General features: G+C 36.7%; 1 long non-coding RNA gene across 2 annotated transcripts; it reads right to left on the minus strand.

Moving 5' to 3' along the window:
- Positions 1–3,988: 3,988 nt before the first annotated feature.
- On the minus strand, positions 3,989–5,949 carry LOC114463948 (uncharacterized). 2 transcript variants are annotated; one of them, XR_003674140.1, is made up of 4 exons: positions 5,897–5,949; positions 4,777–4,850; positions 4,347–4,398; positions 3,989–4,086 (listed from the first exon to the last, which is right to left on the minus strand). It is a non-coding gene; the product is annotated as an uncharacterized LOC114463948 (long non-coding RNA). The 2 variants fall into 2 exon arrangements; XR_003674139.1 differs by lacking the exon at positions 3,989–4,086 and adding an exon at positions 4,224–4,269.
- Between the last annotated feature and the right edge of the window lie 1,869 nt (positions 5,950–7,818).

Consider the following 7,818-nt stretch of genomic DNA (forward strand, 5'->3'; position numbering starts at 1 on the left):
CTAGAAAAGATGCTAGCAGCTACAATGTAAACAGACACACACACGGCTGATGCACGGTCGTGCACTACACCGGGATAAAAATCCTGAACTAAACCAGGAAAATTGCACCCACATTTTGCACCCGCAAATACATGCACATGAATACATACTTCTGACGGGCACTGTACTAGTCTATACTATAATTCGAGGTGTGTGTGTGTGTGTGTGTGTGTGTGTGTGTGTGTGTGTGTGTGTGTGTGTGTGTGTGTGTGTGTGTGTGTGTGTGTGTGTGTGTGTGGGGCAAATATCTCCCGGACGCAGTGCCAGTCCAAATACCCCGAGTGCGTGTATCTGTTATTTTGGAGTCATTTGGTCATTTCGAAATGTTTATTTTAATTTTATTTCACTTCTGGACGGCCCCGAAATGAAACCTATTCAACTTTTGACCTCAGGGTGTGAGGGGGCGCTAGCGCACCATCTATATCTATTTGACTGCACAGCTCCTCACACGAGCAAGAGTCACGTGTGCGTCCAGAGCCAATCAGACACGGACTGTACACACATGAGTGAGATAGAAGAAGATAGATTAGACTTTTAGAGACACGTTTCCCATTGTTTAAACCATATAACTGTTGCTCAGTAACGCGCTGTTTCATTAGATTGACTTCAACCCGTTCAATACTCATCTGGAAAACTGCAGATTCTCTGTGGTGCCGTGTATGGAAGCTAAGCTCTGACCACTCGGTTCAAAGGTAAAAAATGATTTTTGTTTTTTTTTAAAGACAGCCGAATTGTACATACTTTAATTTATTTACTCACTCATGTAGTTTGGAGCTTTATGTTTTGTTTTGCGCAGTTTTGTTACTTGAGTTTGGTTATTTATTTGTTTGATGCACGTTCACGGAGTAGATGGATGTAGACACACACGCACGGCTGATGCGCGTGCACGGAGGAGATGGATGTAGACACACACACACACACACACACACACACGGCTGATGCGCGTGCACGGAGGAGATGGATGTAGACACACACACATGATTTATAATAAAAATATACTAAATGAGTAAAATAAAACTAAAAACTAAACAATGTTTATACAAAAAGTACACAAAATGACAACAGAAATGCATAAAAATATACAAAATGACTCCAAAAAAACATGCGTTACAGAAAAATACAACAAACATGAAAATGACTCAAAATACACAAAACTGAATATTTATACAAAATAACAATAGAAATGCACAAAACTACACCAAAAAAGATACCAAAATACACAAAATGACTCCAGGACCACTACAATGGCAACAAAAAACAATAATTATACAAAAAATGCACAGAAAGATACAAAAATACACATAATGACTCCAAAAAACATACACTACAGAAAAATACACCAAACAAAAAAATATAAAAGTGAATACAAAAAATAAAACAAACACATTCATTATGCTCATGTTCAATACACTCACAGAAATATTTAACCCTAACTTTTAAGATTTATGTAATTTTATTACATGACAAATTCCCATTCACTTTTTTTTAGATAATTTTAATACAAACCTACCAAATAAACCTTAAATGATTTATATTCATTAGTGTAATAATGCCTATTTATTTGAAATGCATAATCCTCAGGTTTATGTGTTTTGTATAAATAAAGTATAATTACTCTAATTTAATTATAAGGAGAGTAATTATTTAAAATACATAAAGTATATTGTTTGAATTACATGTTATTTATGCTTATGTAATAAACCAAATTAATCAAAATGCATCACATTTATGTAATTTTTTTTTCATTCAGTATGATCTTAATGATGCATAAGAACAATCAGATCAGACCACCTTGTTAATTCAACAGATTTATTAACAAAGCCTCTCAATAGTTAAAAAATAAATAAATATTTTTTTATATATATATATAAATCACGATGCAAAAACAGACGAGTCCAATAAATCTGTCTTGTCAAAAAATTCAGCTCAACAGAGCAAAGTGCAAAACTGTTTTCAAAAAAAATTCTATAAAAGAAGCACCTTTTTGGAACAAACAACACAGTTAGGGCGCACGGTGGCTTAGTGGTTAGCACGTCCGCCTCACAGCAAGAAGGTCCTGGGTTCAAGCCCTGGGGTGGACACTTGGGTCCTTTCTGTGTGGAGTTTGCATGTTCTCCCCGTGCTGCGTGGGTTTCCTCCGGGTACTCCGGCTTCCTCCCACAATCCAAAAACATGACTGTAAGGTTGATTGGAGTCTCTAAATTGCCCATAGGAGTGAATGAGAGAGTGAATGGTTGTCTGTGTCTCTGTTGCCCTGTGATGGACTGGCGCCCTGTCCAGGGTGTACCCCCGCCAACAGCCCTATGAGAGCCGGAGATTGGCACCGGCAGACCCCCGCGACCCTGTTAAACGGGAATAAGCGGGTAAGAAAATGGATGGACAACACAGTTAACACATAACTAGCTCCCATTGAATCTGATAACAATTCAAGATACACATGGTTTGAACTGAGCAACAACAACACTGCCTGCTAACACTGCAGAAATACCAATCTGTGAACCCACCTACACACCTACACCCACCTACACAGCCATGCTCACACCAAAAGGAAAAAAAACACCCTTCAATAACTAAGGGATCATTTAAACACAAGATTTATAAATAAATAAATAAATAAATTAAAAAAAAAAAAAAAGAGAAACTCAGGCCTTATTGCCTGTCAAATCACTGGAGCAATTTGAGTTTCAGTGCCTGCACTTTGGGTGAAAGCTTGCTTGAGTCAAGGTCCATCAGGATTTTCTGGTATGCCTCAAATGTACTCTTCAGGCTTTTTGGATAGCTCAAGTTGAGTGCGTAGATCAGTCCATAAAGCATCACACAAGCATGGCTGACACACTGCAGATTATGGAGAACTTTCACACCTTCCAGCACAACACCGACATCAGCAAAGCATCCATCACCTTGAACATCAGGACCATGACCTTCTGCTTGGACTGTGTAGATGCCCATGGGCTTCTCTCCAATGTCTGCCTCAGCCTCTCTGGATTCAATGTCCTGGAATATAAAGAGAACAGAATGATGGGCTGTGTGACCCTTACCTTAACCACCAAAATTTAAGCAGTCCATGCCTAATAGATCATTTCTGAAATACCTTGATTACCTTCGTTGACATGGTTTCAGTACACCTGTGCCAGTTTCAAGAACAGGCAGAAAGCAGTCAAGGTCCACATTGTTAGGTCCTGCTAACAATGTGAACAACAGTAAAAGAAATATACAGCACCAAAACTTAACTCCACTTCAGAGAACAGGACGGCACTTTGATATGAGTTAAGTTTTGGTGCTGTATATTTTTCTTATGAATAAGATTTATATGCTGGGTTGCATGTGACATCACAGCGTTCTAAAGGCTTATAATATTATATTGAGGTAAAAATTTTGTTTTTGAGGAAATTTTTTGTCTTGTACATAGAGATCATGGACCCGGGGACTAATAATAATAATAATCATTTTTGTAATTCATACATTTACTTTTTAGATACCACTTGTGAAAATGTAATGCAATTAATAGGAAAAACTGGGTCCTGTGACATCATCAAATTCTAGAACCTGAAACCCAGCAATTGCTTTTCTTTACTGTTGAAACTGGCACAGGTGTACGGAAACCATGGTAACAAAGTTAATCAAGGTATTTCAGAAACGTTCTATTTGAAGAGATTTAAGGCACAGTATATATGCGTTCATGAGAATGAGATAGATGCGAGTTCATGGTAACAATGACCTTAAGACCTTTTATCATCTACTAAAAGCCTGGAAAAAAAAAAAAAGTCATTAAGGATGCATTTTGTGTTTTTAACATGATAATATACAGCCTATTCTCAAATTGTGCACAATTAAAAATCTGACAGCAGCTCTTTGTTTGCTGCGCTGTGATAGGTATATCAACATTCTGGGGTGTGGCTTGGCCAAAGGTAAATTCTTTGTAGTAGTCTTGTTCTCACGTGTTTATGGGCTGATCCTTCTCTGAGGGTAAGATTCTGTGGTTCTTTACCACGGAGGGATTTCCGGGGGGAGTGCAGAAACTGCTCTTTTGCCAATAAAGCCTTTGACCTGCCATAGAAAAAAATTAAATAAAAAAATTACAAAACACAGATATATAAAAATACATAACCACACACCCACATGTCTGACATGAGAACGTAGTGGACTGAGTACCTGCTGTATCAAACTTGCGGTGTGTTCGATATGTGTGTGTCAAAAGTTGCTTCCAGCTTATGAATGTGCAAGGACAGTCTAGATATACACAGGGATATCAACCTGTCAAGCTATGGTGGAAACGTCTCAACCTAAAATGTTTTAATAACTCATACCTGGTAGATAACGAACGGTCACACAATTTGCAAGGCCACATTCACACAGCACCTGTGAATGAAGACAAAGGACAACATATCAATTAGGTTATTTGTAAAATCAGATGCCTTTCAGCTGAGTTTGTTGTTAAGGTTTAACAGCTTTCATGTTACAAAAAGGACACTCAAAAAGCCAGCTCCTTTTCAAAGTGCATAATGTCCAAGAATAACTTAAAACCCCACACAACCAACCTTGTCAAAGATAAGAAAATGTAGGCTTAATGAGTTTTTTGTATCATAAATCAATAATTTGTGCTTTTAACTATACTTACTCTAAATGTTTCCAATTGATATTGCAAACAATTTTAACTACACATGAACTGTAAATTAATATGAACTTCATTTAAACTGTGCTACATTTTGATGTGTACAACTTTTCACTTATACTTACAAACTATGTTGTCACATGGAGGTGAGAACACAGGACATGAGGAGAATGAGACAAATACCCCAAGAGTTAGGTATCTGAAAAAAGAAAAGAAAAATAGAAGTGAGAAGAAAAACGGCATCTAACATTCACTTCTGAAATTCAAGCCTGTATTTAAATAAAGTACTCTATAGGGTAGTCACCTAGCTAATACTAGCTAACCATCATATTGGAGTCTAGATTCTTGACTCAATTCTTCTTCAGTTCTTTACATTAATTAATTGCAGTTACATAGCTCAGTTTATGTGAAAAATCCTTACATCACTGATCTACACAATTTTTTCCTACAAATGACAACCATTAGAGAAAATATCTAGAGCATTGATGCAATTTAATGCATCCATGTTTACTCAAACAAATATGAATTATGTCAGCCACCAAAAAAAAACAGTAAAATGAAACGCAAAACGCAGCATGACCAGCAACGTTTAAAGAGCAGGGAAGCGCGCATCAGGAAAAGAGGCTTATGTATCAACAAAACTAGTTTAGAAAACAAACACTAGTTTAGAAAACACAAGCAATGCGATTTATATTTATGACTGAGCTCGCGAATGTTAATTGTATAGTAGACCCAAAAGAACAAGATATAATTAAGCTAAAGTTTCAAGAAAAAAAATCCAAGAAATCCAAGAAAAAATAAACTTTCCAGACATCATTTCCAAACGGCTTATATTTCTTTTGAATATGCTCTCAATTAATAAAAATTATTTTCACTTGTTGTATTGTGTGTACATTTAATGACGTGCGCTTAATTAACTAGAAGTAAAAGAGGCGTCATCACCCGTCTAGTCGACTCTACTTAAACTACGATAAATAAGTGGACCTCTGAAGTCGTTAATGCCCTAGTACGTGGATGTGGTTCAGTATCAAGCTGTCTTATCAAGCTAGCCAAAAATAGCTAAACTTGTTAGCTACGATGCTAGCGGGCGCCGGTACACGCGACGTGACCAAGATTAAGCTACTTACAAGAATCACGAACTACGCATATATAAATAAATACATTATATAATATTGATGTGAGATAAACTGCACGATTAGGACATATTTAGGAGTAACTAGACATAGAATGTCTCGGATTACTTACCTGCACACGGACAACTGCAATGGCAACCCACAAGTGCCTGAGCGCGATCATTCAGCGGAAGTGAAATACGTAGTTTCCGGTTTCTCCATTTCACTTCACATAACTTCTACGAAAATCAATCACATAAATATTAAATAAAAGAATCTTGTTTGTTTTATAACTTTGATTATTTAAATAATATCAGTATGTATTAACTAATTACATTTAATACATTTTAGAATTGATTAAATGATGTAGATTAAAATGATTTTTAATGCATACATTTTAAGAATATGAGTTTTTAAATAAAATCAAATAGATGTAAATGCATAAAAATTAACTCTGCCATGAATCATTTCTGTGAGTGTAGAATTAAACCAGGAAAATTGCACCCACATTTTGCACCCGCAAATATACCCCTCATGCTCCTACATAAATGCATACTTCCGACGGGCACTGTACTAGTCTCATAAATGGCAACACCAATTTTTGCCAAATTTGGTGGGTATGACCTTGGGACGCTCCTGGGACCGTATCTCAAAGTGAATCGCGATTGGTTAAAGTGGGCGTGTCTTATTACTACTTAACATATAAATAAACAAACCTTTATTTCAGCTGAAGTATTATGTTGAGGGCTGTGAAATTTACAGGGTAACCATAGAAGAGCACACAGATCACCCATACCAAAAAGTGCACTACTAGGTGGCGCTAAAATGGGTACAAACGCATTTTGGCCTGAGACTTTCACACTTTAAATCACATCTCTCAAAACTTCACATCCACCTGTTCACAACAAATGGCACGTTGGCCTGTGTCCTGATGCTCGCCACGAGCCCGTCATCCTTCGTGACGTACTTCCACGGAACCCGGGGGCCGAGTCGCGCGGGAAGGTTTGGCCCCCTTTCATAACTGCTTGCAGTTCTAGTTATTATTATTATTATTATTATTATTATTATTATTATTATTATTATTATTATTCAAAGGATAATGGAGAGTTTAGTTTTAATAACAATTACATTTTACAGTAAATATTAATTTTTTGCTAATCAGAATCAGAATTCCTTTATTAATCCCACAAATAAAAGAATAAAACGTTTAACAAAGACGAAAAAAGTAATAAACATTAAATAAGTCTACACACTAATAATACAAATATATACCATATGATTCAGATATTTACAAAAATAATACAAATATGATTTAGATATGTACAACAATCGAGCTGTGAGGCTATAGTGATGCATTATACAGTTTGATCGCCACAGACAGGAATGATTTCCTGTGGTGTTCTGTGGAGCACCGTGGTTGGATCAGCCTGGTGCTGAAGGTGCTTCTGTGACTGACCAGCACATCATGGAGTGGGTAGGACTCATTGACCAAGATGACCTTCACCTTGGACAGGCTCCTCCTCTCTGTCACCACTGTCAGAGAGTCCATTTTAATCCCCACAATGTCACTGTTCCTACGGATGCGTCTGCGACCCTCAGTCTGCTCCCCCAGCAAACAACAGCTTAGAGGATCTGACCTCTAAGCTGTGGTTTGCTGGGGGAGCAGACTGAGGGTCGCAGGAAAAAAGTTTTCCTGCATGTGCAGTAATACAATAATTGTTCTCCTGTTAAATCATCAATTTGTGTATGTTAGTATTTTGTGGTGGTATTCATTTAGTTTTTGTTTTTTATTTATTGATTATTTAATACATTCAAAACTTTTATTTATTTATTTTGTTCCAAGATCTAATGTTAATAAAGCATTTTTGAAAAGGCATTCAGGCAAAAAAAAATCCATGTATCTCCCTTTATTTTCATTGTGTCGATAATCACGAATAATCGTAAAATCTCATTATTTTGTATCACAATAATCGTAACTCAAAAAAATATAATCGTTACAGCTATACCTACCTGTTTTTATCCATGCTGGGTCAGCAGGTAGGCAGGGAAAACAGA

This window comes from Gouania willdenowi, chromosome 5, assembly GCF_900634775.1.
Source record: "Gouania willdenowi chromosome 5, fGouWil2.1, whole genome shotgun sequence".
NCBI lineage: Eukaryota > Metazoa > Chordata > Actinopteri > Blenniiformes > Gobiesocidae > Gouania > Gouania willdenowi.